At 43.8% G+C, this 12641-nt stretch overlaps 1 long non-coding RNA gene across 1 annotated transcript; it reads right to left on the minus strand.

The window, feature by feature from the left end:
• Positions 1–6607: 6607 nt before the first annotated feature.
• On the minus strand, positions 6608–7119 carry LOC133369910 (uncharacterized). Its single transcript, XR_009759028.1, has 2 exons — positions 7067–7119; positions 6608–6690 (listed from the first exon to the last, which is right to left on the minus strand). It is a non-coding gene; the product is annotated as an uncharacterized LOC133369910 (long non-coding RNA).
• Positions 7120–12641: the final 5522 nt, after the last annotated feature.

Raw genomic sequence — 12641 nt, forward strand, 5'->3', positions numbered from 1 at the left:
AGGGGAAAAGCCACTGTGAGTCTGAACTTCAACAAGTGGTGATCTGTCCATGACAAAGGAAGAGATATAAAATTCCCCACATCCAGATCATCATCTCCATGTCCCGTAGCAAAAATAAGGTCTAGGGTATGCCCCGACACATGCGTTGGGCCATTAACATATTGGGACAGCCCCATGGTTGTCATGGAGGCCATGAAGTCCTGAGCCGCCCCAGACAAAGTAGTCTCGGCATGGATGTTGACATCCCCCAGTACTAAGAGTCTGGGGGATCTCAGCAATACCTACGAGACCACTTCCGTCAGCTCAGTTAGGGAAGCTGTTGGGCAGCAGGGTGGGCGGTACACCAACAGGATTCCCAGTCTGTCCCTCTGACCCAACACAAGGTGTAAACATTCCAGGAAGAAAAAAAGTGGAAGGCATCTGTGATGTTCCTATATTAATGTATATATGGTAAGTGTTGTTGTTTTAGAAGATACATGGTAAGTGGAGTGAAAGAGGAGGGGGAGTGAATGGGCAGTAGAATGCGAGATGATTGGCTGAGTGTTTAAAATGGCTGAATGTATAAAAGGAAGAGTGAGTGGAATCGGGGGGGAGAAGAGAACTGAGTGGGTTGGTTGGTGGGGTTTAGAGAGTTGTTTGCCAGGAGGGAGGTGGAGTTCGGATTAGTATTGAGTAAAACCATATGCTTATGTGCCTTAAGAAGAAATCTTGTTAATCTTGTTAGCTCTGTTATCTGTAATGAATACTTAATTTGGTTTACCAAAGGCCTGATCCTTGGCTGGGGTTTCACAGACCAGAAGGGAGGGTAAGGTAATGACCAAGGCTGAAGGGGAACTGTAACAAATGGTGGCAGCGGCGAAGAGAATAACAATACCAGTATTCAGAGTCTCTGGGAATACTAGTATTGGGACGTTACTGGTGGTTGCCTAGCAGGGGGATCTGTTGAGATCTGTGCTAGAGCGGGGAGAGAAACCATAAGAGAGAGCAGTCCGGACTGGTGGAGTCCCTGGTGGTGCCTAGAGACAGGCAGTAACCACGAGCAGGTAGGAACCTGACAGGGAGAGCCAGGGAAGGACACATCACACGTGGTGGCAGTAGCGGTGGGATACGAACAACAGAGAATCCAGATACAGTGGTGTGGCAAACAGAAATAACAAAACAAGATTTCTTGTGAGAGTGACTGGCAAAGAGTGTGTGGCAAAGAGTGAGTGAACTCAAACACCATGGCTGAATATATAAAAATGAAAAGAGAGGAGCTGGTGGAGAAGTGCATAACATTCAATTTACCTCACAAGGGTAAAGGGGTAGATGAATTGAGGGTAGCACTTATAGGATTTGCAACTGCCCAGCAAAAACAACCTGTCAGAGAAGAGACCCCAGAAGGATATTTAAGCAATCCCGCTTATATAGAGTACTTGAGAGAGAAGTTAAGATGGGAGGCTGAGGAAAAAGACAAGCAGAGGGAGTTGGAAGCTGAGAGATTGAGGAGGGAGGCTGATGAGAAAGAAAAGCAGCGGGTCTTTGAGGCTGAGGAAAAAGATAAACAGCAAGAGTTGGAAGCTGAGAAGTTGAAGATGGAAACTGAGAGAATGAGAATGGGGTTTGAGGAGAGGGAGAAGCAACGAGCATTGGATACTGAATTACAAGTAGAAAAGTTAAAATTTGATAGAGAGAAATTTCACTCTGAGGAGACAAGGAAAGACAGAGATGGAGCAAAAATAAAAATTACTCCAAAGGACTTTGCTGTCTATGAGCCTGGTCAAGATCCTCAAATTTACCTCAGCACCTTTGAAAAAGCAGCTCAGTTGTGGGGGCTACCTGAAGATAAATACATGCAGTATTTATCAAATCTGATTAAAGGGGAATTGGCTGAGGTATACCAATATTTCCCCTCAGACAGGCCCGTCACCTATGCTGAATTCAAAGAAGCAGTGTTTAAAAGATTCAGACTGGGGCCTGATCATTTTAGAAAGCTTTTCAGAAATTGCCAGATACAGACAGGGAGGTCTTTTGTGGAACTGGGAGCAAAGTTGATGGATATATTTGGAAAGTGGATGAGTAGTGCCAAAGCTCAGTCAGTGGAAGAGGTGAAAAGCCTCATGATACTGGATCAATTATACCATCAGTTACCACCAGAAATAAGGCTCCTGGTCAAAGACCGTTCCCCTACATCTGTGCAGGAGGCCACAGAGATGGCGGATCACTTTGCCTCCAATAGAACTGGCTGGGTGGGGAAAACATCAAGAGATTTTAAACCCAGACCATATAGTGCTGGCAGAAGGGATGTGGTACCACAGCGAGTGAGTCCTCCATTAAAATCTGAAGGGCACAGGACACCCCAGAGTGGATCTGTGTACCCTAAAAGTGAGGAGAAATTATGCTACAAATGTGGTAGACCGGGGCACCTACGTTTTCAATGTGAGGTTGCCAACCCCATTAGTAATCCTGCTCAGACAAGGGCAGTGAAAACAGAGCCCAAGGCTTTAGAAACAGCGAAAAAGGTTCAGTTCTGCCAGATAAACTGGACAGAAGTAACAGACCTTGATTCAAGTCTGAGAGAGGAAGTGAGTGTACAAGGGGCAAATTATTGGGCATTGCTTGATACTGGTGCCGCTCAGACATTACTGAGGCCAGATTTAATAAAATCTGAGGTAATATTACCTCAGGAAACTGTTACTATCCAAGGAGTGAGAGGTCAACCAGAAAGTTTGCCTGTGGCCCTGGTGGATATGACTTGGAGAGGCCGAGAGGGCCGATATAAAGTAGGCATTAATGCCCAGCAACAAGAACCAGTAATACTGGGAAGGGATGTAATGGGCGCCCAAGGAAAGATCTATGTAGTGACCAGACAGCAAATTGGCAGAGAAAAAGAAGCCATATTAAGGGGGGCTGAAACAAACAGGGTGGAATCTGTTAACCAGCCTCAGGTCACCATAGCAACCACTAGCAGGCCTGCTGAAGGAGACAAACTGTATCAAGTGGTCTCTGGGGAAGAAGCAGATCAATTCAGGGAAGAGCTGCATAAAGATATAAGTTTGAAGCAGATAAAGGAACAAGCGCTGACCCAACAGATTCCTTTCACTGACAAACTGAGGAATCAAGTTGTGCGTGAGAATGGGATTTTATATAGACTGTGGATGCCTGCTGAGAGAAAGGATGAATGTGAACCAGTGAAGCAATTGATAGTACCTAGCAAATACAGAACCAGATTGCTAGAGGTAGCCCACGATGTCCCATGTGCAGGACATCTGGGAATAAAAAAGACCAAGAGGAGATTGGCTGCACACTATTATTGGCCAAACATCTCCAAAGATGTAAAACAACATTGTCTATCTTGTGGAATATGCCAAAAGGTGGGGAAAAGTGGAGTAAAGACTAAGGCACCCTTAAAGCCCCTTCCTATAATTGGACAACCCTTTTATAGAGTGGGAATAGATTTGGTGGGCCCTTTTTCCAAACCCACAAGGCATGGCAAGAAATATCTATTGGTGGTGGTGGATTTTGCCACCAGGTACCCAGACGCAGAAGCACTAAGATCTGTGGAAGCCCCTGTAGTGGCAGAGGCTTTATTAAAAATCTTTATGAGGCTGGGTTTCCCTCATGAAGTGCTGACAGATCAAGGCAGTGTATTCATGGGAGAAGTGATGCAATGTATGTGGAAATGTTGTGGTCTAAAACATCTAAAGACCACTACTTACCATCCCGCCACTAATGGGCTAACTGAGAGATTCAATGGAGTTTTGAAGGGCATGATAAGAAGCTATGTTCAAGATCACCCACAAGACTGGGATGAACATTTGGGATGCTTCTTATTTGTATACAGAGAAGTCCCTCAGGAGTCAACAGGCTTCTCACCCTTTGAACTAATGTTTACTAGAAAAGTGAGGGGACCTTTGGAACTGCTAAAAAATTCATGGGAAGGAACTCTGGGAGAGTACAAAACTTCTGTAGTAGATTTTGTATTGGAATTCCGCAATAAATTAACATCAATGATGGAAGTAGTGAAAGAGAATTTGAGTCATGCACAGGAGAAGCAAAGTTACTGGTATGACAGAACAGCCAGAGAACGTGTGTATGATGTGGGAGATATGGTTATGGTGTTCATACCCAGGAAACATGACAAATTACACGCTAACTGGGAAGGACCATATACCATCAGAGAAAGGCTTGACACAGTGACATATGTAATCACCACAGACCAATTAAACAAAAGCAAAGTGGTTCATGTAAATATGTTAAAGCCTTACCATACCAGGGATGCAAAGGTGTTGCAAGTTACCTTATTCCCTGAGGGAAGTGGGCCTGAACTTCCAGATTTGGTACAGGAAAGCAAAGACAAAGGAGGGGTAAATCAAGTGGAATGGTCAGAGGAGGTAGAGGAGGAAGTAAAAGAAGAGATTTTGAGAGTTTTGAAAACCTATAGGAATCTCTTTAGTAACAAACCTGGCCGAACCAGTATAGTTATACATTTCATTGATACTGGAGATCATGCCCCAATCAGATCTGTTCCGTACCGTGTGAATGGGAAAGTTTTGAATGAGATCAAAAAGGAGGTGGAAGATATGCTGGAATTAGGAGTGATCAGGGAATCCATCAGTCCCTGGGCCTCAAGTATTGTCCTGGTTCCGAAAAAAGATGGAACGACAAGGTTTTGCATTGATTATCGGCTAATCAATAAAATTACTGTCCCAGATGCGTATCCTATGCCTAGGGTAGACGCAATGTTAGATTTATTGGGGGCAGCAACCATTATCTCTACACTAGATCTCTGTAAAGGATTTTGACAAATGGAACTAGACGAGCAATCCAGAGCCAAAACTGCCTTCAGTACACCAGATGGGTTATATGAGTTTGTGACCTTACCCATGGGACTAAGGAACTCACCAAGTTCATTTCAGAGGCTAATCAATACTGTGTTGCGAGGCATGTCAGATTTTGCAGTGGCCTATATCGATGACGTGGCCATTTTTAGCAAGTCGGTGCCTCAGCATGTCCAACACCTGACAACAGTATTGGAGGCCTTAAGAAAAGCAGGCCTCACAATAAAAGCTAAGAAATGCCAGTTTGGACTAAAGGAAGTAATCTATTTAGGACATAAGGTGGGGAGTGGGAAAATCACCCCCTTATGGAGCAAGGTGGAAGCAATACAAGCGTGGCCGATCCCCTTAACCAAAAAACAAGTAAGGGCATTTCTGGGTGTGGCTGGATTTTATAGGAAGTTTGTGAGAAATTTTGGGGAAATAGCAACCCCCTTGCATGAATTAACAAAGAAGAAGTGTTCTGAGCGTGTGGTATGGACGGATGAATGTCAGAAGGCTTTTGATCTACTGAAGTAAGCCTTGTGCCAAGGACCCATATTAATAGCACCAGACTATGAGAAACCATTCATCGTGGCTACAGATGCGTCGGACCTGGCGCTGGGAGTCGTCTTGCTACAGGAGAGAGAAGGCACCAGACATCCAGTGGCGTACCTGAGTCGCAAGCTGACGCCGAGGGAGAAAAACTATTCGTCGGTCCAGAAGGAGTGCCTAGCGGTCGTGTGGGGACTGAACAAGTTGCGCCCATACGTGTGGGGACGAAGATTCACAGTGACTACGGATCATCGGGCCTTGTTATGGTTGCAGACTATGAAAAACCATAACACTATGCTGCAGAGGTGGTCCTGGGCCCTACAGGACTATCAAGTGGACTTCTAGTTCATAAAAGGCAAGGACAATGTACTGGCCGATGGACTTTCCAGGCAAGTGGCTGGGACTGCAGTGACGTGACCAGACAGGGGAACAAAGAAAGACATTTTCCCCATAGAGACTTTTATTTGTTAACGCGACGTATAAATCCTGGAACAGGAATAATACTCTGCTGTTGTTTAAGGGGGGGGAAATGTGATGTTCCTATATTAATGTATATATGGTAAGTGTTGTTGTTTTAGAAGATACATGGTAAGTGGAGTGAAAGAGGAGGGGGAGTGAATGGGCAGTAGAATGCGAGATGATTGGCTGAGTGTTTAAAATGGCTGAATGTATAAAAGGAAGAGTGAGAGTGGAATCGGGGGGGGGAGAAGAGAACTGAGTGGGTTGGTTTGTGGGGTTTAGAGAGTTGTTTGCCAGGAGGGAGGTGGAGTTCGGATTAGTATTGAGTAAAACCATATGCTTATGTGCCTTAAGAAGAAATCTTGTTAATCTTGTTAGCTTTGTTATCTGTAATAAATACTTAATTTGGTTTACCAAAGGCCTGATCCTTGGCTGGGGTTTCACAGACCAGAAGGGAGGGTAAGGTAATTACCAAGGCTGAAGGGGAACTGTAACAAATGGTGGCAGCGGTGAAGAGAATAACAATACCAGTATTCAGAGTCTCTGGGAATACTAGTATTGGGACGTTACTGGTGGTTGCCTAGCAGGGGGATCTGTTGAGATCTGTGCTAGAGCGGGGAGAGAAACCATAAGAGAGAGCGGTCCGGACTGGTGGAGTCCCTGGTGGTGCCTAGAGACAGGCAGTAACCACGAGCAGGTAGGAACCTGACAGGGAGAGCCAGGGAAGGACGCATCACAGCATCCAATAAAAAGAAACAGAAAAAAGGTTGCAAACCAAGAATGCCAAAGATGAAAAATTTGTAAAAATATATATTATTTATTGTAAATCCTTAGTAAGCTGCCCAACGCGTTTCAGCCAAACATAGGCTTTCATCAGGGGCTAAAATTCAACAGAAAAGCATAATCAGACCAAATATATCTAAGGACAGACATATATAGGATACATTCAACTATACAACTCTTTGAACATTACACAGGAAACATATATTTTTTCAAAGACATACTCAATAGACCCACATGTACAAAAAACAACATGTGTAAGAAAATAAATATATGGAAAACTTTCATATATTAGAAACAATAAACTACATAATTCTAGCTCAAAACTGAATGAACAAAACAAAAGTAAACTTACATTACTGAATCAAACAAAAATTTTTTTTTAAAAAAAATTTCAAACACAAGGGGAACATATATATATATATATAGCCATATCCTAGAAGACTTACAAACATCAACCAAGACACAATACTTACATATTAATAGCTCAAAACTCAATATGCACCAAAGAGGTGAACTTACAGTCCTGCATCAGTCAAACAAATTTTACAATGACTTTTACAAGCAAAGGGGGAACATTCCAGACCAGTTGTTACATGGACATGGTGCTTGATGAGAGAGATGGAACTCTTATAGACCACAGCAACCCCCCCTCCCCGACCCTCAGATCTACCATGATGCTGAACCGAGTACCCCGGTGGGCAGAGCTGGCAAAGGCTAGCCCCTCCCTGCTCACCCACCCAGGTCTCGGTTATGCATGCCAGATCGGCCACTTCATCCACGATCAAATCATGGACAAGGGAGATTTTATTATGTACCGATCTGGCATTTAAAAGCAGCAACTGGAGATCCGAGGGTTGGCTGAGAGGACAACCAACAACCCTGTGGTTGTGAGGAGGACCGGAACAAGGCACAGCCACTACTTGTCTGGGCCGCGTTCTCCTTACCTGGCATGTCCTTCTCACAACGCCATACCTCCCTCTGCCCGTCACTATGCTAATTGGGGGCCCCTCAAGTCCTCCCATTTGTTGGTAAAGCCCCCTTCCCAGGCACATAATAAAACTTATATATATCAACTTACGTACTCATTCATCAACAAACACAAACACATATACACATCCAAACATTCAATCACACTGAGTACCAAACACAATCCCGCACTCTATACACACAAGTGCCGGCGTGAGAGTCACTCTTCTTCCAACAAGAAAAACCTCGTCGTCTGAAGTGTCTGAGATGTTAAACATATGTCAGGTAGCCTCCTCAAGACGGGCAGCGTCGTTATTAAAGCAGTCCAGTCCTTGTCTTTATCCACCAGGCATGGCAAAACAGTCACAGATAGTAAGGGCATGCACCCCAAGTCCAGCTGTAATTCTAGCCCGCGGATCACAGGCGTAGAGGCAGTTGCTCTTGACGCTGATCATATGGGCTAGGGCTACTTTGATCTTTATATGCTTCTGGGATGTTATTTAAATTGTATTTTGGCATTATGATTGCTTTGTTGTTGTTCTTTAGCTTTACTCTGATTTTCGATACGACCAGTTCATGATCTGTACCGCAGTCTGCTCCTGGTCTTGTTTTTGCAGAAAGTATGGAATTTCGTCCTGTACTTCTGTGTAAAATCTCTCCAGTTCCTCTTCTTCTGCATTTGCCATTGGAGCATAGACTTGGATGATGGTTCTGTTAATAGGTTTCCCATTTAATCTTATTGATATCACTCGCTCAGACCTTGCGTTGTAGCTCCTAATTGCTTTTGCTACATCACTTCTCACTAGTAAAGCAACCCCATTTCTTCTTAATTTCTCATTTCCTGCATAAAATATTGCCTGATTGAAAATGTCCCATTCCCATTCATTTTAATTCACTCGCGCCAAGTATTGTAATGTTGATACGTTCCATTTCTTGCTTGACAATTTCTAACTTTCCCTGGTTCATGCTTCTCACATTCAATGTTCCTGTTGTGTGCGTTGTACAACTCCAGACTCTCCTTTTGCATCTGTGCGCATCAGCCTCTGGGCTTCCTTTCGGCTTTGACCCAGCTGCGTCATTAGCCACAGCGCTACTCGTACTTGTCCTTTGTTTTTCCCCAGTAGCTCAGTGAGTGCCTTCTGACCTGGGGGGTCTCATCTTCCAGCACTATCTCGTGTTGCATTTTGGATACTCTGTTCATAGGGTTTTTGTGGTAAGAGATATTCAGATGTGGTTTTCCATTGCCTTCCTCTGAGTTTGGATGCCTCTTAGTCTGGTGTCTCAGCTTTGACCATTCCACCATGGCTGCCCCTGCTAGAAGTCTAGCCTCTTGGTCTAGACTCCTGACGGCATTGCTCTCAGCTTCTTCAGCACTCTCAAACCCCCTCACCACGTTAAGGTGTGCATCCTAGAAAGGGAATCTACACTTAAGCCTGTGTAAGATCCTGTGCAATAATGTCCTCCATATGTTTTAAAGTTGGATAGGAATACAACTGCAACCCATGGGTTATACAATAACAAACATCTATCCCTGTCGAATTTTAAAATAAATGGAGAAGTGCAACTGTTCCTTTTTTCTGCATGAATTAAAATTTTGTTTATGTAACATTTATATGCTTGTATATCAAATATATATTTTTTTAAATGGAGAGGGAATGTTGCAGTAAATCTCCACACCCTGAGCCTGAGAAGTGTTCCTGTTCAGGGCTCCAGATAGCCTAGAAAGGAATCTTGTGGGGCTGTTCCTTTTTTCCCCTTATCTTTTTGTTGTTGTTGTTGTCAGTGGCTTGAGCCTTTTAATTCCCCCTCTCTCTACCCTCCAATTTTTTTGTTTGTTTCTACAACTGACACCCTAACATTCTATACCTCAACCACAGACTCAGTTGATAGATGCACACAGTCTCTGACTGCTTTAGAGTCTACACCTTGCCTTTTCTCTCCACTGGGGCTACCCACAGAAAACAAACCTATGATTTTAATGTACCTGTGCTTGATAGCAGTTCCCTCCAAACAAATTGTAGCAGCAAAGACCAACATTCCAATCTTTAGTATTCACTATGACTCTAGAGGTCCTAGAAGTTCCATGGGGTGAGTTATTCTAGAGTTTATCATCCCCATAGGCTCAGCTGCTATTAACATTTTATAAATCCTAGAAGCTCAGATTCAGGAATATTTTTTTCCTTTTAATTTATCAACTTCTGTACTACTTTATAACTGAGGAGTTCCTCCTCCCCAAGTATGTAGAAACCACTATCTTATTTTTGGGTGACCCTGTTTCACTTCCAAGACAATGGGCCTTCAACAATCCGAGTAATCAATCCCTTGGCACGGTCATTAACCAAAATGGGGACAATAGTCAAGAAATCAGAAGAAGACTAGGACTGGGGAGGGAAGCTATGAGAGAACTAGAAAAGGGCCTGAAATGCAAAGATGTATCACTGAACACTAAAGTCAGGATCATTCAGACCATGGTATTTCCGATCTCTATGTATGGATGTGAAAGCTGGACGGAAAAAATCACTCATTTGAAATGTGGTGTTGGATGGAGGAGAGCTTTGCGCGTACCATGGACTGCAAAAAAGACAAATAATTGGGTGTTAGAACAAATTAAACCAGAACTGTCATTAGAAGCTAAAATGATGAAACTGAGGTTATCATACTTTGGACATGTAATGAGAAGATATGATTCAGTAGAGAAGACAATAATGCTGGGAAAAACAGAAGGGAGTAGAAAAAGAGGAAGGCCAAACAAGAGATGGATTGATTCCATAAAGGAAGCCACAGACCTGAACTTACAAGATCTGAACAGGGTGGTTCATGACAGATGCTCTTGGAGATCGCTGATTCATAGGGTCGCCATAAGTTGTAGTCGACTTGAAGCCACATAACAACAAAGTATTCTGCCAGTCCTGCACCATTTTATGAGGGCTAGAATGGATATTTTTTATAAATAAACTATATAATCTGTCTGTTAAATGCACCTAATTTCAAATATATTCCTGTCAACTTTCCCATAGGAGGCTATGGCAGTTATTCACTAGACTGGAGAAAGCAACTGGGCTGCAACCAGGGACACAGCTGACTCACAGCACCATGGGCACAGAAAAGCTTTTGTACCCAACCCAGCTGCAACCTGGAGAGCAGGGTGCACTCTGTACTCTTTAAATAGAGGCCTGGGCCTTTAGGCACCAGCCTCCCCCGGGCCTACGGCACTGTAGCCCAACCCCTCCATACAGGCACCGCAGGGCTAATAAATCTACCCACATGCCCCACCTACGTCTATGGCCCCTGTAAATGGCATGTGCACACAATGCCATCCAAGATGGTGGCTGGGGCATCAGCCCCTAGGGGAACCTTCGCTGCCATCTTGGTTTATGGCAGGCATATGTATACAGCACGCATGTCATTCACAGAGAGGGAAGAGGTAGGCAGGGCATGCGTCCGGACTTATTGAAGCCTGCATGACCTGTAATAGGGGGAGGTGCCTGGGAGCTCCCTTTGTGCAATCCGCAGCAGCCTCGGGAGCCGACACTGCTGCAGATCGCATGACAGGGGTGCTATCCTCCCACCTTAAGGAGGGGCCCCTCTCGGCTGCTGGGGCTCTCGGTCAGGGTCCAACCAGCCTGCCCCCTGGCACCAGCCCTGATAGACGCCCATTATCATTTGCCTGCTGCCACACTGGCCTTTCAGATGGGATGAAATGCCAATATAAGAAGAGAGTGCAGAACTGCACTCATCCATTAGTCCTAGCCAATTTCTGGTACTGCCAACCAATCATAACGTAACACAAGTCAATCATTGCACAATGACTTTGGATTTCCAGTAACACTTCATACTTTCTAAATGAAGTGCAAAACACATTTGGAGAGATTTTTCAATTCCCAAAGCCCAACATCAAGTTCTTCCTTACCCAGATTCCTTAGACTACTTCTATATCCAGCATAGCAAGGAGGGAACCCAAGTCAACACTGCAGGGCAGAAACTCTCTCTCTTCAACCAGAAAGAGTGTTTACGATGAATAACAGTCTATTCAATGACTCTGTTCTTTCATGCAGCACTTCCTCCAAGCTAGGGATGGAGGAGAATATCCGCTAAATCGGACTTAGTACTGGATTCCAACTGAATTCAACAGTCCGCTATCTTTTTGGACTGGCACTGATTTCTTGCGGCAGGCTGCGGCTGTAATCGGGACAGTTTTCCCCTCAAAATGTTTTCCTAATTTTATGTAATTTGTAATTTCATCTAAGTTGATGCATTTGTGACAGTGTATAGGTGTGATAAATAGGAAAAAATAAACCACATGGAACACTGTGATAATTTACATAGGCATTTATGTTAATAAATTACAAAAAAAAAAGTTGCAACCAAAACCCCCCACAGCAGATAGAATCAGTATTTGCCAAAGCAATTGGGAACAAAAAAGGGTGGATCAAGACAGAACAACAGACTATCAGAATACAAACGCATCAGAACTAGGCAGCAAACCCCAGCCCTACTCCAAACTAAGCACACCTTTCTACTGTGCAAACTGCAAGTGTTGGTTGGTTAGCAGTGAGCAACCAATGTGAAAACATCCTATGCAACAGAGCAGCCTGCATTTGGGAACAGCCTTATCAATTCCTCGGAGGAGAAGCCATAACTCTAAAGTAAGGTGTCCACCAAAAATGCCCAGGAAAAATGCAAGCTATCCAAAATTCTTTTAACAGTTGTATTGTGGACCATAAAATAGAACGTCCAATAATACCCATTTCCTGAAAAATATGTCCTAGAAAATAATAGACAACAAATCTGTCTCTGATCTCAGAACAGCTGTTGATGCATTAATTAGCAGATTTAAAAACATAATGCAAAAGGTGCTTAATATCACCTTTCTCTTTTCTGTAACAAAACAGTAACACTTTCGTGTAGGGATGGGAAACCTGTGGCACCCCCTCCATAGATGTTGTTGGTCTGTGTTTTGACTTTTAGTAGAAGTGTGGGGGAATGGCATCTAGATTCAACCTCCCCCACCCACAGCTCACATATGCCCAATAGTGTTGTATAGATTATCCTTGGATCAGGGAGTTGGGAGAATAGGAATAG

Source organism: Rhineura floridana, chromosome 1 (assembly GCF_030035675.1).
Source record: "Rhineura floridana isolate rRhiFlo1 chromosome 1, rRhiFlo1.hap2, whole genome shotgun sequence".
Taxonomy (NCBI): Eukaryota; Metazoa; Chordata; class Lepidosauria; order Squamata; family Rhineuridae; genus Rhineura; species Rhineura floridana.